The sequence below is a fragment of the Echeneis naucrates genome, chromosome 2 (assembly GCF_900963305.1).
Source record: "Echeneis naucrates chromosome 2, fEcheNa1.1, whole genome shotgun sequence".
Classification (NCBI taxonomy): domain Eukaryota; kingdom Metazoa; phylum Chordata; class Actinopteri; order Carangiformes; family Echeneidae; genus Echeneis; species Echeneis naucrates.
The window spans coordinates 9,825,312-9,850,769 of record NC_042512.1 but is presented as its reverse complement, the minus strand read 5'-3'; the positions used below and the strand labels follow the sequence as shown (position 1 = coordinate 9,850,769).

At 42.2% G+C, this 25,458-nt stretch overlaps 2 long non-coding RNA genes and 6 other non-coding genes across 8 annotated transcripts; 2 read left to right on the top strand and 6 right to left on the bottom strand.

Annotated features, from left to right (window-relative positions):
• Window positions 1-360: 360 nt before the first annotated feature.
• Window positions 361-3,386, bottom strand: LOC115055593 (uncharacterized). The gene is made up of 3 exons (XR_003841702.1): window positions 3,346-3,386; window positions 1,166-1,339; window positions 361-422 (listed from the first exon to the last, which is right to left on the bottom strand). It is a non-coding gene; the product is annotated as an uncharacterized LOC115055593 (long non-coding RNA).
• A 1,622-nt stretch (window positions 3,387-5,008) lies between these two features.
• On the bottom strand, window positions 5,009-5,928 carry LOC115056432 (uncharacterized). Its single transcript, XR_003841792.1, has 3 exons — window positions 5,910-5,928; window positions 5,573-5,746; window positions 5,009-5,060 (listed from the first exon to the last, which is right to left on the bottom strand). It is a non-coding gene; the product is annotated as an uncharacterized LOC115056432 (long non-coding RNA).
• A 9,026-nt stretch (window positions 5,929-14,954) lies between these two features.
• On the bottom strand, window positions 14,955-15,026 carry trnac-gca (transfer RNA cysteine (anticodon GCA)). Its single transcript has one exon. It is a non-coding gene; the product is annotated as a tRNA-Cys (tRNA).
• A 518-nt stretch (window positions 15,027-15,544) lies between these two features.
• Window positions 15,545-15,616, bottom strand: trnap-ugg (transfer RNA proline (anticodon UGG)). Its single transcript has one exon. It is a non-coding gene; the product is annotated as a tRNA-Pro (tRNA).
• Window positions 15,617-16,171: 555 nt separating this feature from the next.
• On the top strand, window positions 16,172-16,254 carry trnal-cag (transfer RNA leucine (anticodon CAG)). Its single transcript has one exon. It is a non-coding gene; the product is annotated as a tRNA-Leu (tRNA).
• A 1,786-nt stretch (window positions 16,255-18,040) lies between these two features.
• On the bottom strand, window positions 18,041-18,114 carry trnai-aau (transfer RNA isoleucine (anticodon AAU)). Its single transcript has one exon. It is a non-coding gene; the product is annotated as a tRNA-Ile (tRNA).
• Window positions 18,115-19,475: 1,361 nt separating this feature from the next.
• Window positions 19,476-19,547, bottom strand: trnaw-cca (transfer RNA tryptophan (anticodon CCA)). The gene has a single exon. It is a non-coding gene; the product is annotated as a tRNA-Trp (tRNA).
• A 4,531-nt stretch (window positions 19,548-24,078) lies between these two features.
• trnak-uuu (transfer RNA lysine (anticodon UUU)) lies at window positions 24,079-24,151 on the top strand. Its single transcript has one exon. It is a non-coding gene; the product is annotated as a tRNA-Lys (tRNA).
• Window positions 24,152-25,458: the final 1,307 nt, after the last annotated feature.

Here is a 25,458-nt window from a genome sequence, read left to right as displayed (position 1 = left end):
TTAAAAAATATGCCTCATTTTTATGATAGAAAGAAAAGGCCATTTTAAAAGTTTCATCTGTGACGACTGACAGTCATGTTTTTTACAAGAAAATATTTCATATTTTACAGCAAAAATGCTTCTAGAAATGTCCCCAAAGCGGCCCAAAGGGTCCAGAAGAAGCTGAACCTAAACCCCAGGTGGAGTTTGGAGGAGCTGGCTGAGAGGAGAGGAGGACTTGAGGAGTCTCTGGGATCATGGTGGACTGGACTCTGTTCTCAGACCAGTTCTGATTCCTCTGTCAGTCTCTGCTGGATGAAGCTCTCCTCTCCACCTCCCAGGAACATGGTCCAGAGTCTGGACAAGCTGCTGCTGCAACATCTGGATCATCAGGAAGCAGCTGATCCTCCATCAGCACACACCTTCCTCTTCACCGCCTCCACCTGTGTAGAGAAGAAGAGAGCAGATCCATCAGTGTTTCCTGACTCTGTCCATCAGCTGTCAGTCAGTGATGCAGATCCAGCATAAAGACCTGCAGGGACTTCAGTCCTGTTCAGTCCAGATGTGCAGCAGCTGCTTCCTCTCAGCTCATGTTAACGTGTTGGAGTGAACACACTGAGCTGGAAACTCACAGACCTCAAGTCTGCTGACTCAGCACATTTCTCTGAGTCCACAGTGGAGATAAAGAGCTGAGTCATGAAGGTTCATCACTTTATTGATGATTTACTGAAGGTCCATTTAAACTGAGAGACTCTGACAGACAGACAGGATTCTAGTCTGCAGAAAGACCACATGGTGACAGTGTGATGAAAGAAGATCAGTGATGTGCAGCTTTCAGTCAGACTGATCTCAGAGCTGTGACAGATGAACCTGATCAGAGAACAAACAGTCTCAGCTCAGATCTGACAGTTTGATGGACGAGGACCAGAATCTGAACATCTCTGAGTTTTTCAGCTGGAATCTGCTTCATTTGATGGTCACATGATCACAACAGTCCTCTGACTGATCTGATTGGCTGACTGTTTTCTCTCTGTCTTTCTGTCTAATTCTGAAATCTGTTTCTGTTCTGCTCTCACAGCTTCACTGAGGAGTTTGAAGGTTCACAGGAAACACAGAGTCTTTGCTCTGATACTGGATTTAAACAATATTACTGAAAGGAACATGAACTGAGTCCAACTCTACTGACCTCAGAGTCTCCAGTCTGAAGTCTGGACTCTTCACAAGATCAGACAGATCCTTCAAGTCTGCACGCTTCAGTCGGTTCCAAGTCAGGTCCAGTTCTCTGAGATGGGAGGGGTTGGACTTCAGAGCTGAGACCAGAGAAGAACAGCTGATCTCTGACAAACTGCAGTTCTCCAAACTGAGTAAAGAATAAAAGATGTGACTTTAAGAGACAAAGTTCCTGCTTGAAAGTGTTCAATGTTTCATCAAGTCAACACATGGTTCACAACATCTGGAACATTTTCACTTCATTCAGCGTTGACCATGTTTAACAAACATGTTGAATTTGGTCTGAATCTCTCAGTCAGTCTGCTTTAGTCACATGACTTTGTAGTTGTGTTGGAACAACACTGAATATTAGGGGTGTCCAAAAAAAAAGAAAAAATCAATTCATGTAAATATCACAATTTCATTTCCTACAATTCAGAAACCATTTAAAATGTCCCAAAATCAACGTTAAAAAATAAAACTAATCCACACGCTGTTTGCCGTCACCATGGAGCCGGTTCTGGAACATATGCGCGCGTGATAAGCACCAAAACAAGAAGGAAACTACCACAATGGAGGAAAGAGAGATTAAACCGACCTCGTCATGGCTGCAGGTGTCAAGGAGCACAGAGTGAAACGGTGAGGTTGAGACCCCAGGGGACTGTCCCCACCGACACTGCACACTCTAAACACATGAAAACCACTGAGAACTGTGAGTCTAAATAAGTACGGCGAAAGTTATGATTGCATGTATGCGTGAATAACATGAAATGTAGCTGAATAAAAGTAATCATACTAATAAATGATAAAGATGAGGATCAGAATAATAAGACTCAAAGCTGAAGTGTTATAAAGTTAAGAATGATTAATGCACCAAAATAAGCTGACACTGTGATTGGGAAATTTTCGCTGTTGTGGAATGTGAACCAAGTTGCGTTCAAGATGGGCGAAATGGAAACGTGTTGAGAACAGAAACGTCGCTTGACAAAAGCGGAAGTGTAACCAGATGGTCTCCAAAAAAGGAAACTTTTGATCGAGCCGCTCTCATCCCACCCAGCGAAATAGAATTGGTTCAGATTTGATGTAGTGTTGAGATTTCATCATTTTTATTATAGACTGGTTTGATATGAATTGAGAATTAATGTTATTAACTGCACTGCTTTATTAACCCTGCAAATATAAAACCTGACATAAAACCACGGCGTCTTGCAGAAAAAAAAAATGTTAATCTCATCCCTGTTTGTGTAAAATGATAAGTTTTGGCTGCATGATACAGCTATAGGTCCTGAAAAGTTTATCTTAACTGTATGTTTCCACTTTAATGAATTTATGAACAGACCCTTAGAGCTCCTATATCCAAGCTTGGGAACTTTTCTTCACGATTGACCAAGAGCCAAGGTCATTGTGAGGAAAGCTGCCGTTGACGGGCGCGGTCTTACACAGCCAAAGATTTGGACTCACTTTGATTTTTACCGAATGTCCAGGAAGACCGAGCTTGACATGACTTTTTTTTTTTTTCCCCACTCAAATCACAAGCTACTTAGAGAAGCAGCCGTGGTCCACAATGTGAAAAGGCACTTTCTTTCAAATTTAAAATGCAGCATGTTTAATTATACAGCTTTTATTTAAATTTTTTTAAAGAGACACTTATTTTTGTTATTCAAGAAATATGTGATATTGCTTTCAAGCAACAGTTGCAAAACTTCCATCTGCGCATGGATAAATGTTTAAAACTTAATAAATGTGAAAAAGACACTTCAATGTATCCATTTGCCAAAACAGACTGGAGTAGATCATAAGGAGCCTAGAAACCTCTATGAATTGAATCGTAGCCCCAAAAATCCAAATCGACTCAAATTGTGAGATAGCCAATGATTCCCACCCGACTGAAAATATATTTGTTCATGTCACTGTGGAAAAGTGTTTCCTGTCATTGAAACACTGAAAGATTTTTATCATTTTTTTCAAGTTTTAAATCTGTAGTTCAACATTTCTCTGCCACAGTAACTGGACGAAACCAGAGAAGAAGAAAGCAGAAGTCAGCATGAAGATCCTCAGTGAGGATCAGTATAATATCAGCCTGATGTCTGCAGGTCAGAGTCACCACAACTGTAACATCATATTAATCTGAGAGCAGAAATAAAACATGAGTCTGACCTCAGAGTCTCCAGTCTACAGTGAGGACTCTCCAGAAAACCACACAGATCCTTCAGTCCTGAATCCTTCAGGTTGTTGTGACTCAGGTCCAGTTTTCTGAGATGGGAGGGGTTGGACTTCAGAGCTGAGACCAGAGAAGAACAGCTGATCTCTGACAAACTGCAGTTCTTCAACCTGAGTAAAGAATAAAATAGGTGACTTTAGGAGAAGACAAATACAAACAGTGACAAGATTTAATGAGAAAATGAAACGATACTTGTAAGAACCTGAACTGACTCAAACTGTCAACGTTGTCATTTTAACACATCAGAAATAACCAAACAGCAGAGTCAGCCAAACTTTATTTCTATCTCTGATTCTGCCACATATGAACTCCTGTATAACAATCTGAGCTCTGGCAGGTAAGTCCACTCTAAAACCAGTCAAACAGTCTACAAACAAGCTGCAGAAGTTCTACAGAGAAAACCCAACTCATGATTAATGATATATTTGAAAAAACATGAAGAGCTGGAAGAGGAAATCATACTTAAATATGCAGAATTAATTCTGATGAATCTACATCATCTTTAATGGATTATCATGATGGGATAAGAAGAATTATCCCAATTCTGACTGATCTTCATTTGAATGATCTGATATCAGTCCACAGAATCCTGAGACTGATATTTAACATAGCTGGGAGATCAGCGAGGCAGACGGAGCAAACATGTTTCCTGCAGCAGAGAGAGGAGGGCAACGGGGCAACTGCTCCCCCAGCAGACCAGCCCTTAGAGCCAATCCTTATCTTAGTGTGGAACCAAACCACTGCAGCTGATTGGACTAAAGCTTTGCTACACAATCACAGCAAAATGGATGTTTTCCTGAGGTGCTGATGTTTACATTAGGTATGTTTGGAGCCACCTTATTTCCACTGCTGCAGTGTGTTGCTCATGTACATTCATGTAACTGCTTTGGGGTCAGTGGTTAATGTAAACATTATTATTCTAATAATGGACCAGCTGGGAGGGTTCTTTGGAAAATGAAAGCATTAGTTCTGACAATGTGTTTGATATTCAAACTAAATTGGCATTATGACTGAAATATCCCAAACTCAACCAATAGAGCCATGTTACATGTGGATGATGTCATTCTGTTGGCTAAGAAAGAAAAAATTTTCACATTATGCTGAACATTGTTCCAAAACGGTGCTGGAAGTGGAGACTAATGGAGAACCAAGACAAAACACAAGTGGTGAATTTTAGGCCAAGTTGAATGTTGTTACTCTTGGGACAGACTAACATCTGAACATTAACATACAAATATTCATTAATATCTTATGTCCCATTTCAGAAATACAAGACTGATAAACTTCATGAAATTTAAATGCCATTTTTAAATTAATAAAATCAGTTTTCACATGTGACTTTCAAGCATTTCACAGTTTAAGTGGTAAGAACCTGAAGAGGATTTTCCCTCATAAATATAAACCTGTCGGCAGGTCAGAGTCACCACAACTGTAACATCATATTAATGTGAGAGCAGAAATAAAACATGAGTCTGACCTCAGAGTCTCCAGTCTGCAGTGAGGACTCTCCAGAAAACCACACAGATCCTTCAGTCCTGAATCCTTCAGGTCGTTCTCACTCAGGTCCAGTTCTTTGAGATTGGAGGGGTTGGACTTTAGAGCTGAGACCAGAGAAGAACAGCTGATCTCTGACAAACTGCAGCTCTCCAACCTGAGTAAGGAATAAAAGATAAAGAGCAAATGACTGATATTAAATCAGAAATATCCCCTTAAATTATCTTTTTGATATAGTAAGTCATCATCATGTCGGTACACACATCACCGAAAAGGCAGCACAACATTCATCCACCGTTCATATCATAAGAGGTTGATGAGCTACTGCTGACGACCTCAGGAGAGACTGAACTCGCCAAGACTTTAAAGATCCAGTCCTGATCCAGGACCGTGGTCTCCATTGGTCCTGATTTATGTCTTGAGATCAAACATGCGAAACTAACTAAGACCAACTCTAAGACTTTTCCTCATTAATACATTAAACAAGCAATTTCCACTTTTGGAAATGAATGACAACAATTCTTGTTATTATTATTACTACTACAACTGGAAACATGAAACAACTTTTTAAAATGTCAATCAAAAGTGAATAAATTAAAGTTCTATATGAAGACAAATTCTGGGTTTTACATAAAAAAAAAAAAAAACTACAACAACAACTGAACTGACCCCAGAGTCTCCAGTCTACAATCTGGACTCTCCAGAAAACTGCACAGTTCTTTCAGGTCTGGATCCTTCAGGTTGTTCCAACTCAGGTCCAGTTCTCTGAGATGGGAGGGGTTGGACTTCAGAGCTGAGACCAGAGAAGAACAGCTGATCTTTGACAATCTGCAGCTCATCAACCTGAGTAAAGAATAAAAGATGAAGATCAAATCATTAATAATCAATCAGAAATGTCTTCATCAATGATCTTTCTCTTATTGTGGGTCATCATCATGTCTCAATACACATCATCCAAACAACAACACAACACTCAAACCACAGCAGGTCCAGTCAGTGAACTGACCTCAGAGTCTCCAGTCCACAGTTTGGACTCTCCAGTCCAGCACACACCAGCTTCAGTCCTGAATCCTCTATCTTGTTCTGACTCAGGTCCAGGTTTCTCAGATGGGAGGGGTTGGACTTTAGAGCTGAGGCCACAATGTCACACTCAGTCTCTGAGAGTCCACAACCAACAAGTCTGTGATGACACACATGACACAACAAATCACTGTGACAGAGGACACTCCAAATTCATCTGGACAATTTGAGGACTAAAGACTTTCAGGTGAAGAGACAAAATGTGGTCAGATTATCCAGGTCTGTCTCCTCTGAGGGACCATGAGGCCATGTTGACCTGAAAACATTTGACTGTCTACTGTTTTGATTTTCACTGACTTGAGATCAGTGAACAGTGAAGCTGGTGAACATCATCATTCACTGATGCCTGCTGATGTCAGCTTAATGATGTCATCAGTCTTTTGGATTTTCACTATAAACACAACTAAGTGAATATTTATCTCAGGCAGCATTTGAATTATCTGAAAACAAACAGCTGACAGTGAAACACCATCTGAATCAGATTGGATTTAAACACATCAGAAGGATGGATGAGAATGAGAGTGGACTCACCGAGCCTTCCTGCAGTTCCTCACAGCTGGGATCAGTCTCCGTCGTCCCTCCTCTGATGTGTTGTACTTCTTCAGGTCAAACTCATCCAGAACATCCTCTGACATCTGTAGCATGTAGGCCAGACCTGAGCAGTGGATCAGGGAGAGTTCCTTCTCTGATCTGGTCTCTGACTTCAGGAACTCCTGGATATCCTGATGAACTGAGTGATCCTTCAGCTCCATCAGACAGTGGAAGATGTTGATGCTTCTGTCAGGAGAGATTTTCATCCAGCTCATCTTCTTCAGGTTGTTGATGGCTCTCTGGATGGTCTCTGGTTTGGTTTCTGTCTGACCCAGCAGACGTCCTAAGAGTCTCTGGTTGGACTGCAGAGAGAGACCATGAAGGAAACGGACAAACAGGTCCAGGTGACCATTTTTACTTTCAAAAGATTTCTTCAGGACTGCCATCAGAAAGTCCTCCAGGGCTGAATCTTGTTGTTTTTTTCCCAGAAAGTTCTTCAGGACCTTCTTGTTCCTGTTGGTGTGACAGTGGAACATGTAGACTGCAGCCAGAAACTCCTGAACACTCAGATGAACAAAGCAGTAGACTGTTTTCTGGAAGATCACACTCTCTGCTTTGAAGATCTCAGTACAGAGTCCTGAGTACACCAAGGCCTCTGTGACATCAAGACCACACTGCTCCAGGTCTTCTTGGTAGAACATGATGTTCCCTTTCTCCAGATGTTCAAACGCCAGCCTCCCCAGCTTCAGAAGAACTTCCCTGTCAGCCTCCATGAGCTCCTGTGGACTTGTCTCATGTCCCTCATGGTACTTGATCCTCTTCCTCCTGGTCTGCACCAGCAGGAAGTGTGAGTACAGGTCAGTCATGGTCTGGGGCAGCTCTCCTTGCTGGTCTGTAGTCAACATGTGCTCCAGAACTGTAGCGATGATCCAGCAGAAAACTGGGACTTGACACATGATGTGAAGGCTCTTGGACCTCTTGATGTGTGAGATGATTCTGTTGGACAGCTCTTCATCCCTGGACCTCCTCCTGAAGTACTCCTCCTGCTGGGCGTCAGTGAAGCCTCGGACTTCTGTTAGCCTGTCAACACATGAAGGAGGGATCTGACTGGCTGCTGCAGGTCTGGAAGTGATCCAGACCAGAGCCGAGGGAAGCAGTTTCCCCTGGATGAGGTTTGTCAGCAGCAGGTGGACCGATGACTCCTGTGTGACATCAGACACGACCTCCCTGTTGGTGAAGTCCAGTGAAAGTCTGCTTTCATCCAGGCCGTCCAGGATGAACAGAACTTTACAGGCAGACAGCTGCTCTGCTGTGATCTTCTGTAATGTTGGATGGAAAACATGAAGCAGCCTGAGAAGACTGTACTGCTGATCTCTGATCAGGTTCAGCTCCCTGAATGAAAGCAGAACCAGCAGACTGACATCCTGGTTCTCCAAGCCCTCTGCCCAGTCCAGACTGAACTTCTGCACAGAGAAAGTTTTTCCAACTCCAGCGACGCCGTTGGTCAGAACCAGTCTGATGGGACTCTGCTGGTCAGGTGAGACTCTAAAGATGTGGTGACATTTGATTGGAGCATCATGGAGGCTCTTCTTCTTAGAAGTTGTCTCCAGCTGCCTCACCTCATGTTGGGTATTCACCTCTTCACTCTGTCCCTCTGTGATGTAGAGCTCAGTGTGGATCCTGTTGAGGAGGGTTCCACTTCCTGTTCCTGTTCCTTCAGTCACATGTTGACATCTGGTCCTCAGACTGATCTTATGTTGATCGAAAACCTCCTGTAGAACACGATCTGCTGACAGAGAAGCGACAAAGTCAGACTGAAGACAGAGAGTCTGAGGATCTGACGAAAAAGTCAGAAGTTCAGTCTCACTCTGTTCAGGGCTGGTCTGTAGACCTGGTCTGGTTCTGGATCTTTGTCCACACTGGGGACAGGAGGAGTCTCCTGAAGAAGCAGACTGGTCCCAGTGTGAGGTGCAGCACTGTCTGCAGACCCAGTGTCCACAGCTGGTAGAGACTGGATCCTTCAGGACGTCCTGACACAGAGCACAGTGGGACGGCTGCTCCTCTTCAGAGACATGTCTTTTCCCCTTCCTGTCTCTTTGAAAAAAATTCTTTATAACTTACATGATCTGACTGATGTAATAAAATGTTTGGGCAGAAAAAAAAAAGCATCAGTAGTTTCTGGTGATAAAACCAGAAGATCCATCTCAGTGTCTTCCTGAAACTGCACTAATGATTCAGGATCATTAATATTAATCTATGAACAAATTTTTACTCTCATGTTCAGTCTCTTACTTTGTCTCTGAGGGTCCAGGTCCATTACTGAAGGATGGAGGATGATCTCTGGACCAGTCAGACTTCAGAGTCAGACAGGTTGTTACTGGAGACTCTGGTCTGGCCTCCTCTTCCTCATCACGGTTAATCATCTTCAAGACAGAGTCGCTCTGAGTGGGAAACACTTTCTCCCTAACAGAAGACAAAGAAGATACAGGACAAACCGAGAGCTGAAGATCTTTGTCTGAACCTGACAGGCTTGGGCACGTGACTGTGCCCAGGATCAACCTACAATCAAATCGTTTGTTACAGCATGAAAACCCACCCCTGCAAAGCTTAAACAAACACTGACGGAAAAGTGTGTCAGCTTTTGCTCTAAAGACATTGGGCCTTTTAAACCGACATCTCTCTTCATCATCACCATCGTCTTTACTGTCTTCAGTTTCAAAAAACTGTCCACTTCAAAGGTTTTTGGTTTTGTTATCAAAAAGCAACAGAACTGAGACAATGCTTTCAGGAGACACAGACTTTGAATATTACATGTATTCAATTGATTAAGGTGATAAACAATAAAAAATATTTCCTAAATATATATACATATATATATTATTGTTGGCTCATCTTTGCTCTGGAACAATATGAAAATTACATTAATGTTACTGAACCAGTTTTCTTCCTCATCACAGGAAACAAACAGGATGTGATGAAGTTCTACTATCTGTCCACTAGATGGTGATAACCAACACAACCTCAATTGTTTGGTTTGCATTTAGTTTAAAATTTACTTCAGGGAAAATGTAACCATTGAAAAAGTAAGCAAAAAAGAAGAAGTTCAGTTTTACTGAAGGGGAAACAATGATTGATCAAACTGACAAAAGAAGACACACATTATTTGAAAGCCCAAGTTCTGACCTAAATGAAACAAGGTGGATGGCAGAAAGTAACTTTAGAAGAGAGCACTGTTAGTCCTCAGCGACAGATTGTCGGGGAAATGAAAAAGCAGCAGTCTGATTTAGAGCTGCAGCCAAGAAATACATTACTGCTCACAACATTAGTGTGCGATGCTGCTGGAGGAGGAGAGGGGACCCTGCTGCTCTCTACACTTGATGATCTATCCTTATCACACAGAATAATAATCTGACTGATGTAGATCATGCAGGTTTCTGTTTATTTCTATAAAGATCCTTATCATCATTATAATTATTAAAGTGTGCAGTGACATTTACTCAGGATAGAATTATATTCATTCTTATTAAAAAGAAAAGAATTCCTCAGACTTCACTATCTTCAGTTTTTCTTTAGTGAATTGTCAGATAACATTCTGTTGGTTTAACTGATGTGCTGATGTTTTCAGCAGTGATTTTATGAGTTCATGTCTTTATCACAAACATTTGAAGAGATCTTGTTACTAAGTAACCACATCATCCACAACCAACCCTCTTTATCTGGAATCTGAACAGGGAGCTGTGAGGAGTTTGATGGCTCATCATCACGATTAAACCATTCACTGACTGCAACATTTAAATTAATAAAACAGTTTATTTTAATAGTGAACATTAAACAGAACTGAGCAGTTTGTGTTCTTTTATCACTTTGTCTATCTCCCTGTCTTTTTGTCATGTTCTTCAACTCTTCAACAGCCAATCTGAGTTAGTACCTCTTCTTTATATATCTGAGAAGGTAGCTGGTTGAAAATGATCATCATGGCCCCAAATATGGGCATCACATTGTCAGTTTTCAAAGAAAATTTGTAAATATAAATACCTTAAATATGTCACGTTTTGATTTGTAGGAGTGAGATAGAGTGAAGTTCAGTATTTTATAGATAAATATAGCTAAATCTTTGAATATTCCCATTTTGTTGACTTTAAATCAGTTCAACATTCACTGACACAAACAGGATGAAGGCTGTTGGTTACGTTACCTGATGGTCGAACTGATCTTCATGCAGCTGATGAGTGAAGGTGAACTTTAACTGCAGCTTCCATGAAAAAACTAAAGACAATATATACATGTATATCCACAGAAGTCCACTGTGAGTCTTCGTCCCTCCACAGTCCACAGGGACAAACTGACAGTGAAATAATAATAATGTTAACACTCACCGGCCTCAGCCTTCAGTTTCCCTGCTTCTGCTCCGACAGCTTCAAAATGGAGGCTGAACTCTGAACACTTTTCCTCTCAGCTGCTGCGGTTACTGGAAGTCAGGTGGTCCCATCTGAGTGTGTGTGTGTGTGTGTGTGTGTGTGTGTGTGTGTGTTCCGTCTATTGTGTGTGTTTCCTCTGTTATGAGTGTAACCGGATTCCACTGGATGCGGAATGTCTCCAGAACTCCTCCGTACTCTCACCGATAAATATAAAGAGAACCAGATGATATTTATTGGGTCAAATCAGTAATTTATCATCCCTCCACTTACTCCTGCTTTGGTATTCCACGCTGCATCCTTTTTATGGGTGTCTTTACCGGATGTGGCGGATGATGGATTATTCTGTGATTTGGTCTCCTCGTCCATGGAGTCAACGGGATGACCTGTTGATTTCAGGTCTGTCCCCGTCCAGGTGTGTTTTGTTTTGAAAATACACTTCGCGCTATTTTCCGTCCCGCTCGACCTGTTCTGAGAGTCTGTTATGGGCCGTTTTCCGGCATCCGGAAATATTCGGACTCACCGTATCTGTTACTCTGCTGATCTGCTGCGGAGGGCTGCTGGATGCAGAAGCTGTTCCGGAGCTGTGACGCAGCGGAATTGGGGGTTAAATCTTTGGAGCTGACGGCTCCTTCAAACAATCTACCCCACGAAATAAAACTTTATTGATTCAGTCTGGTCAGCAGAATATAACCTGATGAAATCAGCAACATTAAACTGATGTTTCTACATGAATGCATCACTGATTCTAAAACCATAAACTGAACATGAATCCAGCACTCAGCGTTACAGCAGCACACCTCTGTTACTGTGGAGCTGTGTCTCTTTTCTACTTTATTATAGATGACAGAAAAAAACTCCAGATAAGAAGCGGCTGTACATGCAGTGACTAGTTCTCCTGCTCAGGTATCGTCTCTCAGGGCGTCATGTGTGGCTCAGTTGGTAGTGTGGAGGCCTGTAGAGGCTAACAGCTGAAATCCTGAGGTTGCTGGTTCAAAGGTCATCCTTTTCATCGGCCTCATCCACGGTGATGAGTCTGCCGACAGACAGGAGGTGACCACTGTTGTATCACTTGGAGATCACATGGAGAGCAGCTGTGTTTTATATTACAAGCAGCAGAGTTTCTAACATAACACATAACACATAAGCTGAGAATCAAACACGTTTTTAGTGGCTCCCTTTCGTAGCTCAGTTGGTAGCGTGGAGGACTGTATGTGATTTCCAGCGCCTCGGACTGCTCGGCCACACTACCACACACATTAGTCAGCTTCACTGCAATAATGCCACATGTCTCACATTTTCTAACTCCTCAAAGCTGTTTCCAAATGTTTGGAGCAGAGAATGGCAGAAAAGATGTCCTTGAAGCGTCCCGGACACACAACCAGTCAACGTGCAGCATCCAACCTCACAAACTCTCAAGTCCAGCTTCTTTCTATATTGGCATATAGTGAGCCACTAAACAAAAAAAAGTAAGACTTCCACCTGGAGTCTATCTGATGCCCACCAGGGGGGCGGGTCCATGGTTTTTGAAAGAAGTCAGATTGCATTGAATGGGGTTTCAGATGAGGCTTTAAAAAAACTGAAAGATACTTGATCAACAGGTATAACTCAGGGTGCAGCTCCTACATTGTCAGTTTCTGTAGTGGAGTAGTTGTCATGGTTGCCTCACATTTAAAAGGTCTTTAGCACAAAACTGAGCAGAAGCAACTTTGTTTTTCGATTGTGTTTCTGCAAAGGAACGGAAGTCAAAGTCGACTGCGCAGTGTCTTCGCTCTGTCACATGGAAGACTGTGGTTACATTCCCCGATGGGGAGGAAGCCCGTCTTTACTTGTACAAAAGTTTAGCATTCCTTTCAAAGACGTTGCATCCTGGCCGACTTCAATTTGGATTTCCATCAGTGGGACTAGAATGTCTGTGACATGAACTTGGTTGTCTTGCAAGCGTGTTTAAAGTGCTCTGAGCCAAATATGAATCAGACAGTAGTCTACATGTGATTCTTAATCATTATTGTAGTATATCAGTCTGGTTGTGTTAACTGCAGGATCGTGACAAGTGAAGCAAGCGCAGTAGTAATTTTATGGCTCATGCTGTGTTTGGGAGAAGGAAATTTGGTGATTGACTGCTTTTCACAGGAGACAAAATTTGGTAAGAGTGATGATGATCAGTTACTTATGTTGAAATATTTTAAGATCCTCTGTACATCTTTAGACTTCAGCGTGGTGCTGTGGCTTAGTTGGTCAAAAGCGCCTGTCTAGTAAACAGGAGATCCTTGGTTCAAATCCCAGCAACACCTCAGTTTAAGGTTGTCGAGGAAATACTCATGTAACTTCTTCTGCAGGAGTTCCATTAAAATTCTCTGACCAATCAGTTAATTGCACAGTCTTCATGTCTCCCTTTGGCACATCCTGGAGTTTTGTGGAAGAGGTGAAACCAAACCAGGTACTATCCAACAAAACCAGCTGAGTACAGTGCTGTGGACTTCAGCCGATAACAGGCTGAATGATTCCACAGCCAATGCTGTCAGCTGGTTAAAGCAGCCTGTTTACATCCCAGCAGTTCCTTGTTGAAGAAAAAAAAAACTACTTTTGGGTTTTCATCAGCTGTAGGTTACAATGATCAATATTAAAAGAAACAAACACACAGTGACTTTTTGCTCCATCACTGAAACAGGAAAAGTCATTTCCACCTCCTGCTTTGGAGCGTTATAACAGCTCTGCAGCAAGCTGAGCTCTCTGATCTGTACAGGTGAGCCATGAAGGCCAGCACGTACTTTGGCCTGTGAGCTGTGAAGCATCGGACACAAAAACACACAAAGACAACACATGATGCCCTGAGAGACGATACCTGAGCAGGAGAACTAGTCACTGCATGTACAGCTGCTGAGTTTTTTTCCAGTTTAATGTTGCAGCTGATTTCATCAGGTTATATTCTGCTGACCAGATTGAATCAATAAAGTTTTGTTTCAACACGTCATCACTTAAATGTTGGTTGTATTTTGCATTTGTCAGCTGAATCCACAGAGTCACTGAAATGATGAAGTAAATCCAGGAAAGGAAAAACATTTGGCTCTGAATCTCAATGTAGATTTGAACAAAGAGCTCCAGCTGAAGAAAACAATGCTGTCTGTTTCCAGATGATGAAGAACTCAGTTCTCAGTTGATGCTCAGTTATTTCCATCTAGTGGACAGATGGTAGAAGTTGATTCCTGAAAAGAGGAAGTGACTTTTCCTCAGATCAAACTGTTGAAGGAGAACGAGCAGCTTCTTCCTCACTGACTCACTCAACTTCTGTCTCCTGGGTTTGGATTTGAGCCTCTTTCTCAGGAGCACACACAGAAAAAATAAGATTTTCTATTCCAACAATATTCGTGATGTCCTCACGTATGAATGAATGTTTCACAAATGAGGCAGCAGCTACTCTTCCTGGGGTCCAAATGAAAATGCACATCTGCAGTCAAACAGGTTCAGGTAGATGCAGAGTCCTACATTAAAACAAACCACTTTACCATCAACCTCAACTGCATTTTTTGTAAACACTTGTTCTTATTATTAATGTTAAGACCCAGAAAGCAGCATATTTGATTGATAATCTGATCACAGATCAATAATCAGCCATTGGAAGACGCTCTGAAACTTTCTTCTGCAGTCAGAACTCATCCACCTTCAGACTGGACATCTTCTGACTGTAGAACTGGAGCTTTTTATACATCTCACTGCAGCACAATAAAGTCCTCTGTGAGTATTGTGTGTCCCACAGTGTACATGACATCTGAGCAGCAATACTTCCACCTGCTGGAGATTTATTGTTACTACAGCTGTAAAATAAATCTATCAGAACATGAACTCAGTCTGTAGAATTCAGAAGATTGATGTCACACTTTGTCCTGCTGTTATTGAATCAAATCCTACTTTAGGTTTTCTATATATTAAACTAATGAGCACTGTTGGGGCTCAAACAGAAAAAGACAAAGGCAAGATTTTTCTTTTTGCTTGCGTATGAAAACATGTAGTTTCATGGTGGTGGCAGGGGGCACTCAGACTTGAACTGGGGACCTCTTGATCTGCAGTCAAATGCTCTACCACTGAGCTACACCCCCCATAAACACACACAGCCCATCACTGCAGATCAGCAGGTCTGACTGAACTACACCCGTTTCACTGCAATAATGCCACATGTCTCACATTGTCTAACTTCTCAAAGTTGTGACTTTGGATGAAAGATACACTGTTACATGGATCAAAGGCAGCAGCTCTTCAGACTCACACATCATTCAAACCTTCAAGGAAGTGACACACTACGTTTGTCTTTGGAGCTTCATTAACAGAGTGCACTCTATTGTGGAGGTCATGAGAAAAAAATGGGAGGAGTCTTTGATCTCTGTGATGTCATGAGAACCTTTGTGACATCACAGAATCAGCATCTCCTTTGATGGTTACTGATGGAACAGGAAAAGGACAGACCCTGATATAATCTTGTGAACCCACAAGCTTGCCTTTTGTCTTTGTGCATTTACATCAGACTTTCCTTCCTTAATTGTAGATACCTAACATTCTGCCTAATACTATACTTACAGTAGTTGAATAGGGGTGCAGGTTATTGGACACATTATGTGAAGGGCTCGTCCGGGATTTGAACCCGGGACCTCTCGCACCCAAAGCGAGAATCATACCCCTAGACCAACAAGCCCTTGACACGCATGCGAGATGTAGCTGGATCGATGCCCACATTCGTCACAAATCCATGACTGTGGTGTTATCAGCACCACGCTCTAACTTGATGAAGATTTGATACAACCATTTTGTGGACTGAACTTCCATCAAAGGCTTGCAGAGAGACAACACGGTAAAGCAAAGCACAAAACTGTCCTGAGGATCTATCCCACATCGGTAACTCAAAGTGATGGTGGCCATTGGTGCAACTGAAAGTCTTGTGGAGAATGTGGGCATCGACCCCACTACCTCTCACATGCTAAGCGAGCAATCTACCATTTGAGCTAATTCCCCTGTATTAGCATACTAGCATGCAAGCTAAGCTTTGGGAAAAGGCCCTTTAACAACCTCTGAGTTCACCATCAACAGGTTTCAAAGATATTTAGAAATAATTCACGATGGCCTTAAAGGCAGATATTTAGGATAATTCTAGCTGGAATAGCAGGCTGCAACAGGAAAAGTTCTGCATGTCTCTGTCTCTTGATGGGCTAATTTTTCAGCAAATTTTTCGGCTATTGTTGTAGATTTTGTCGTCAGAATGGCCGAGCGGTCTAAGGCGCTGCGTTCAGGTCGCAGTCTCTCCTCGAGGCGTGGGTTCAAATCCCACTTCTGACAGAGAACACTTTTCTTTCACCCCAACTGCAGCAAGGTGTGTTTGGGGACAAAGTTCTTTTGGTCTACTTTTGACCGCCCAAACTTTTAAAAGACCAAAATTCCTTTGACATGTCAAAATATTGCCATTCTGTCCTTGGAAAATTGAAACAACCTGGTTTTGTCCACTCCACACGTTTGAGGAAATGCAAATTTTGAGCCTCTGTGCGATCTAATCAGGCGGTCTTTGAGTATTGTGGACTCACTTTGATGGGCAAATTTTTAAGCAAATTTCAGGCAGGAGTTGATCACACAACCATTATAATTTTAAGACTAAGCCACACAGAAAATATATATTACATAACAACTAATTATGCTTGGATGAATGAAATAGTATTTTTTTATTTAAAAATAAGTGAAAACACCAAGAGCAAGTGTGCATGTGGAGACATCCTCTTGATGATGAAATGAAAATCTGATTTTATTCCCATTTATATTTATAACTGTAAACTACCTCTTAAAGGTAAATGTAAAATCAATTGAAGAGTACATCTAAACTTACACGTTGACTTGAGTAGTAAATGCTTCTCATGCTGTTTCTCCTTTGCTGCTGCAGCGGTGTTATATTTACGGGGAAACATGTTCTCATCCTCTCCATGGGCCTGCTTTCAGACCTCCAACTCCCCTGGGTTGAAATAACTGGATCTCCATTGATGATGGCTTTTTATAGAGGTTATGATGCTGAGCTGCTTAAAGTGTCTGTCTTATAAACAGGACATCCTGCATTCAAACACCCGCAGTGCTTCACTCTCGGTGGAGTTCCTGCTCATCACTTCCTGTATTACAGCTTTTGCTTGCAGTTTCTGCCAAATAAGACACAAAACTTATTGTGATGTGAGTCTGAAGAGCTGCTGCCTTTGATACGTCACCTGATGATGTCACAATACTCACAGAATGAAACTCTTCCTTTGAAGCTGCTTCAAAGAATTTCCAAAATCACATGTGATTCAGATGTAAACACAAAGTCTGCTACACTTCAGAACAGCTGTGAAGCTTATTGATCATTCATTTGTTGATTATTAATGATCAGCTCAGAAGCAAACAGTGTATCTGAAGCACAGACTTGTGTTCAGTCAGTAATTTGGTAGGATGACTACACAGGATAAATCACTCCAAGCTGAGTGGATATTTGAGAGATCAGAGTGTTGCACATGATAAGCACTTCCTGTGCAAAAGGCCACTCAAGGCAGAGCAGTCTAGACCTGCTCTATATGTACTTGACGTAACTTCATAATGATGTTTTGACGTGAGTTTAAAAAAAGAGGCCAAAACATTAGGAGTTTGCTTTTAAGTGGACTTCAATGGCTGCTGTTTTGCCATCACATGTACACTTGTGTTCACTTTCGTAATTTGGTAGGATGACTACACAGGATAAATTGCGCCAAGCTGAGTGGATAGTTGAGAGATCAGGGTGTTGCGCAAGATAAGTACTTCCTGTGCTTCATTATCAACGCTGAAGATGGCGGGGATTGAACGCAGGGCCTCATACATGCAAAGCATCCACTCTACCACTGAGCTACATCCCCTGCGTGGTGCACAATGCCCGCTGGAAACTAATCACTAAACTGTTACAAAGGAAATGATCAATCTGCAGTCTTTGCTCTGATCATTGTAACTTTGTGTTATTGTTGTATCTGATAAGTTAAGCTGCACTTCTAATGACCACCAGGGGGCAGTTCCACTGGTTGGAAAAAGACTTCAGGCTGCATTGAAGTCTACAAAACAACACCAAGGTCTGAGAGGCTGCATGTGGCCAGTATGGGGATTGAACCCATGACCTTGGCGTTATTAGCACCACACTCTAACCAGCTGAGCTAACCGGCCTGTGTGAAAGCATTTTTTTGGCTTATTTTTACAAATCTTTAACCAGCTAACAGCATTGGCTGGGAAATCATTCAGCCTGTTACCGGCTCAAGTCCACAGCACTGTCCTCAGCTGTTTTTGTTGGATAGTATCTGGTTTGGTTTAATCTCTTCCACAAAACGTCAGGATGTTCCAAAGGGAGACATGAAGACTCTGCAGTTACCTGATTGGTCAGAGAGTTTTAATGGAACTCCTGCAGAAGAAGTTACATGAGTTTATCTCAACAACCTTAAAACAGGTACTGCTGGGATTTGTATATACATCTATATACAGAGGATCTGTTAATGGAAGTGTAATGTGTATACTGCAGCTGAGGTTGATGGTAAAGTGGTTTGTTTTAATGTCGGACTCTGCATCTACCTGAACCTGTTTGACTGCAGATTTGCATTTTCATTTGGAAAGGAAGGGAGAGTAGCTGCTGCCTCAGTGACAGCTAATGGGGATCCTAACAAGTGATAAACAATAGACAGACATTTCAAAATGTATTCTTTCCTCAAATGTTCCTAAACTTCTATTAAAGGCAGCATTATTGCAGCAGGCAGCACTCTATGGTGGAGGTCATGAGAAAAAAGTGGGAGGAGTCTTTGATCTCTGTGATGTCATTAGAACCTTTGTGACATCACAGAATATATAATAGGCATATGAAGTATGCCTTTCTTTGTTTGTGTACCAACAGCCTGAGCTCTGGTTCGGACTTGTGTGGTGTTTTGTATTGATGAACCTCATTATTTACACACACAACACAAGACACATTCCCCCTTCAGGAATTGAAATCCCAGTCTTCCACAAGACAGGCGGAGATCCTGTCCACATCGGGGTTTAGACAAAGGACATCCCTGGGTGGGCTTGAACCCCCATCCTTTCAGATAACAGCCGAACACGCTGACCGATTGCACCACAGAGACATGTTGACCTTTCTGTGTTGCTGTGTTTCTGTTGATGGTGAACTCAAAGGTTGTCAAATTGTATTGTCGTGGAGACGTGGAAGGTCGAAGGGTTTTTAAGATGATTTGGTCCTTTTGGCACCATCAGCCTGAGATCTACAGCGTTCGTTGGATCGGTTTGCAGCTGAGCTACATGACAGCCTGCAGCCACAAAGGCAGCTCGTCAACATGGAGAGCAGCAGCTTTGATCTTACAGGGATTTGAAGTCGTCATCTTGTGCCTTCAGATGTGCAGTCAGAGATGCTAAGATAGTCCAATAGTCCTCCTTAAATTCTGAATTTGTCTGTGATGTGAAGAAATGAAATGGATCATCAGAAAAACACTTCCTGCTGCACCACAGAGTATGTGAGGGTTTACCAAAAGTGCAAACAGACGATCTGACCCTGACGTGAGTTGAACACGCAACCTTCTGATCTGGAGTCAGACGCGCTACCATTGCGCCACAGAGTCACACAAAGGATTAACAGTTTAACTCACAACCAGTCTGTGTGAGGCCCCGGGCTCAATCCCCGCCATCTTCAGCATTGATAATGAAGCACAGGAAGTACAGGAAGTAGGAGCCTCTTTCTCAGGAGCACACACAGAAAAAATAAGATTTTCTATTCCAACAATATACGTGATGTCCTCGCGTATGAATGAATGTTTCACTGATGCAGATTTTTACAGAACAACATCAACAACTCATAACTCCACAACGAGACTGTGTGACGTCACTGGAGATCAAAGGCATTTCCTGTCTTTCATTGATCTCCAACGCAACACAGATTCATATGTCACTCTTTATGAAGCACAGGAAGTACAGGAAGTAGGAGCCTCTTTCTCAGGAGCACACACAGAAAAAATAAGATTTTCTATTCCAACAATATACGTGATGTCCTCGCGTATGAATGAATGTTTCACTGATGCAGATTTTTACAGAACAACATCAACAACTCATAACTCCACAACGAGACTGTGTGACGTCACTGGAGATCAAAGGCATTTCCTGTCTTTCATTGATCTCCAACGCAACACAGATTCATATGTCACTCTTTCACGTTCGCTTCAAATGGATGAGCACAAGCGCACAAAGACAGAAATGTCCCTGGATGATAAGTTAAGGACCATAAACTTTCTATGAAAGTGGATGAGTAGGTTAAAAAGTACTGAGACGGTCTCTCTCTCTCTCTCTGTTGTCCCTGCTATTCTTCATATTTGATCATAAAATCTAGAAGGTCAGAATGACAACAAGCCCTCTTCTTGCTTACAGAAGACTCAACTATTTTAACACACATGGGGATCAACTGAGAGAGACTCATTCATTCAGAGACACACTTCACTATAAATCCTAGAGATGCCGGGGATTGAACCCGGGGCCTCATACATGCAAAGCATGCACTGTACCACTGAGCTACAGTACACAGGAGTCAGCTTAGTTTTTAGTATTGTGACATCATCAGGTGACATCATCAGGTGATGGATCAAAGGCAGCACCTCTTCAGACTCACACTTCACTTCAAACCTTTGAGGAAGTGGGACACAATTCTGAGGAGCACAAAAGTTCACTGAGAGACAGACTGCAGAGAAACTGGCAGTACTGAACAGAACATCCTGCATTCAAACCCCAGCAGTGCTTCACTCTCAGTGGAGTTCCTGCTCATCACTTCCTGTATTACAGCTTTTACTTGCAGTTTCTGGACAAGACAAAGTGGTTGTTGCTGTGTTGAGCAGATGGAAATGTGGTGATTGGCCACTTTTCACAGGAGACAAACTTTGGGAAGAGTCATGATGGTCAGGCAGTGACATTGGCAACGCAATACTCAGGGCTCGTGAAAAAAGCTCGTGAAAAAAGTACCCATTTAAAATCAATATGATACCAAATATGATATAGGAGGAATATCCAATTATTAAAATTAATTATTAAGTTGTTGTGATGGTTCAGAAATTAAATAAAATCGGCCCCCTTGTCCGGCCACAGCAACCGTTTAGCTGTCTTTCCATCTTCCATCTTACATAAATAAAAAAATAAAACGTCACTCACTGTTGAAATAGAAAAAAACTTAATTTATAATGGGTTATAGTTTTCAATAAAATAATTGGATTCTATATTCAATTTCTAAAACCTAATAAATATAACCATATGAAACAGCCAAATGACAACATTAATGATGTTTTAAATGACAGGAAAGCCCGAAAGCAATTTCCAACGTTATGGGAGTTCTATGTTCGTCATTCAGGCTACCCAACTCGTCCAGAATGACGAATAAAGGGTGCTCCCTGAGCCTGTTGACGCATTGGGAGTGAGAACATGTTGGAAAAACATGTGACATGCTTCTTATGTGAGGTGATCATCAGGGATCGCCTCTCTGTTCAGCTCCATTGGGTCATACAGTCCAATATGTCCCATGTGGTCTGGCAGTGAGGATTCCTGTTTTTCACCCAGGCGGCTTTCAGAATGAGGGTCAGCAATGTAAGGATCTTGTACAGAAGTCATGTGGTTGTGTGATGTTGTGGTGACCCCCAAACAGGACACAACCTCAATATCATGACAAGTCATGCTGCTGAACAATTAATGCTACAAGCTCTTTCTGTAGATCAAAGCGTTAAGGAGTTCAAACACAGCAAAACATACTGAATGATAAAAATGAAGATTTGAAGAAGGAATTAAAATAGAAGTGATGAACTGTGGATGGCAGCCTGCTGTTGATGCGACCTGTCAGTGTTTCAAGGTAAACATACATTATGCAGACCTGACCACTGTTGTATCTGTTAGATCTTCAGTCATTCAGCCATTAATGCTGGATGTTCGGTCCAAAAGTCTCCAAAGTCCCACAGTGAAGGCTTCAAATTCACATCTCTCACAGTGTTATCATGACAACAGAAAGAATATTTGGACAGACTAAGGTGAGCTGAACACAGATGAAGAAGGGATTCCAACCCACGTGTGCAGAGCGCAATGGATTAGCAGTCCATCACCTTAACCACTCGGCCACCTCGTCATGTTTGTTGTCAAAAAGATGTGGTCTGAACGTTAGACTGATCAGTGGTTCTGCCTTGAGTGGCCTTTTGCACAGGAAGTGCTTATCTTGTGCAACAATCTGATCTCTCAAATATCCACTCAGCTTGGAGTGATTTATCCTGTGTAGTCATCCTACCAAATTACTGACTGAACACAAATGTACATGTGATGGCAAAAAAACAGCCATTGGGAAGAAGCTGCATTGCCTGAACAGGGACTTGAACTCTGGATCCTCAGATTAAAAGTCTGATGCTCTTCAATAAGCTCTGACTTCATTCTCCAAGCCATGTCCCATCATGAGGCATGAGTTTTTCAGCAGCACTGATTAACAGGAAAACATGGAGAATGTTGTCTATAATATCTATAATATTGATTGTTGTAACCTACAGCTGATGAAAACCCAAAAGTAGTTTGTTTCTACAACATCTGACTTTAGCAACAAGGAACTGCTGGGATTTAAACACAGGCTGCTTTAACCAGCCAACATAAACAACCTTTATCTGCATTGAAATCATTCAGCCTGTTACCGGCTCAAATCCACAGCACTCTACTCAGCTGTTTTTGTTGGATCGTATCTGGTTTGGTTTCACCTCTTCCACAAAACTTAAGGATGCTCAAAAGGGAGACATGAAGACTGTGACAGTTAACTGACGGGTCAGAGAGAGTGCTGCGTCTTTTTAACACACAAACAAAGAAAGGCATACTTGTGGATTCACAAGATTATATCAGGCTCTGACCTTTTCCTGTTCCATCAGTAACCATCAAAGGAGATGCTGATTCTGTGATGTCACAAAGGTTCTAATGACATCGCAGAGATCAAAGACTCCTCCCACTTTTTTGTCATGACCTCCACAGTCGAGTGCACAATGTTAATGAAGCTCAAAAGACAATCATGGTCCTGCCAGATACCTTTGAGTTCTGCTGACAGAAGCAAGAACAAAACTGGAACTATTTGGACTGAACTGGATTTGAAACCTTCACTGTTAGACTTTGAAGAAGTGGGTGGTGAACATCCAGCATGAATTTAGACATCCACCCAGTGGTAGTGTGGCCGAGCGGTCCAAGGCGGTGGGTTAAGGCTCCAGTCTCTTCGGAGGCGTGGGTTGGAATCCCACCACTGCCAGTTGGTTTTTTGTCAATGAAAACTAATCGGCTAATTGTCTCCCTGTGAAAACTCGTCGTATGAGTGCATGAAGATGTTTAATTCTATCAGGGTGAAATATGATTTCAATACACTCTGACTCATTCAACCTCAATATTTCATGGTGTGGTTGAAAGAGGATGGAGAATATTGGAAATGTAAGTAAAAAAAACCTGAGCTTGAACCTCACTCAGATACTACCTCAACTTCCTTCGACGTATTAGAACAGAATGACTGAGAACCTACGCAGATGTCTTCCACAACAATTTAGGATGAGCACCCTCAGAATAGTATGGGAGGGTTCTCACCTGAGGTCTCCGGTTTGATGTGGGTCAAAATTGCAGACTACAGAATTAACCTGTTATAATGTGAATAGATGGCAAGAGGGTTAGGGTTTCCCCGCGCAGGTTCAAATCCTGCCAACAATGATTGGTTGTTTTCATTGACCAAGTTTCCCAGTTGTGGAGCTACAGAGCATGTTGGAGAATCTCTGTAATCTGCATGACCTGAAAGTATGACAGTTAGGACTCATCTAAGAGGATCAGATGACTCACTGGTACTGAGTTATCATTATCAAGGCCAGTGATGTGGATGTGATGTGTGGATCGGTTCACAGCTGAGTGTGAGCTGAGTGTGAGGCTTCTCCGGTGTGTTGAGGGGCCCTTGCTGGCGGTCTGTTCCCCTGAGGTTAGTCTGTGTTGTGCAGGGTGCGTAATTCAGGCATTTTTATCTCCCTGTGAACAAAAGTTACAGAAGGCACTGAAAGATGATACCAACACAGTCTACGCAACAACCATTAAATTACTATTTCTCTTCAGTGGAGCAGGAACTCCTGAGTAGAAGCCTGAGTAGCTCAGTCGGTAGAGCATCAGACTTTTAATCTGAGGGTCCAGGGTTCAAGTTCCTGTTCAGGTGATGCAGCTTCTTCCCTTTAGTGGTTCACATTACAGACTCCACAGCAGTGATAGGTGACACTGATCTATGAAATAATGAAACCATGAGTCTTTCATGTTCAAAGGCAGTAAACTTTGATCAGTGTAGTTTGTTATTTGCATCACTGCCTTAGCAGAGGATGGTTTCCATCATCCACCTCTGGGTTTTGGGCCCAGCACTCTTCCACTGCTCTACTGCTGCTTCACACTCAGCTGTGAACCGAACCAATGAGATCCCCGGCATCTCCAGCAGTGATAATGAAGCACATTGTCAGGAGGGACACGTCACAGGCTCCAGTGGAGCGGTAATTTAGGGATCAGAGTGTTGGAAAGCAGAACTCTTTCCTGTGCTTCAGATACACTGTTTGCTTCTGAGCTGATCATTAATAATCAACAAATGAATGATCAATAAGCTTCACAGCTGTTCTGAAGTGTGGCAGACTTTGTGTTTACATCTGAATCACGTGATTTTGGAAATTCTTTGAAGCAGCTTCAAAGGAGGAGTTTCATTCTGAGTATTGTGACATCATCAGGTGATGTATCAAAGGCAGCAGCTCTTCAGACTCACATCACAATAAGTTTTGTGTCTTATTTGGCTCCATTTGATGGAAGCTGTGAATCGCAGGATTCAGGGGGAATACATCCATACATACATCTTCACTGAAATAATGAAACCTGTGAGAAAGCTCAAAGCTGTGTCCAAAGGTTTGGAGGAGTGAATGGCAGAAAGATGTCTTTGAAGCCATTTGGACACACAAGCAGTCAGTGTGCAGCATTCAACCTCACAATATTTCATGTGGACTGGACTCACTTTGATGGGCTATTTTTCAGCTTCTGTCGTCAGAATGGCTGAGCGGTCTAAGGTGCTGCGTTCAGGTCGCAGTCTCCCCTGGAGACTCCAGGACAAGTATCAAATATGACGAGGTGTCCGAGTGGTTAATGTCTCAAAAGTTAGGTTAGCTCAGCTGGTTGGAGCGTGGTGCTAATAACCCCAGTCATAGATTAGATCCCCACTCTGCGATAAATGACATTCTCCATGTTTTCCTGTAAATCAGTGCTTCAAAAATGTTGAAATGGAAACATAAATGTTGCTGAGTGTTATTTTCCCATTTGTTTTTACTTCTTCTACGATACAGATACAGACGGTTTCAGAGAACAACTGCAGAGATGACCCTTCTGCTTTGTTGAGGTGATGAGGAGGAACTCCACTGAGAGCGAAGCAGCTGCTCCTTTCTGATGCTCCACTGACTGAGCTACAGATGATTCAGTAACAGCTGAGTTATCTTTAGT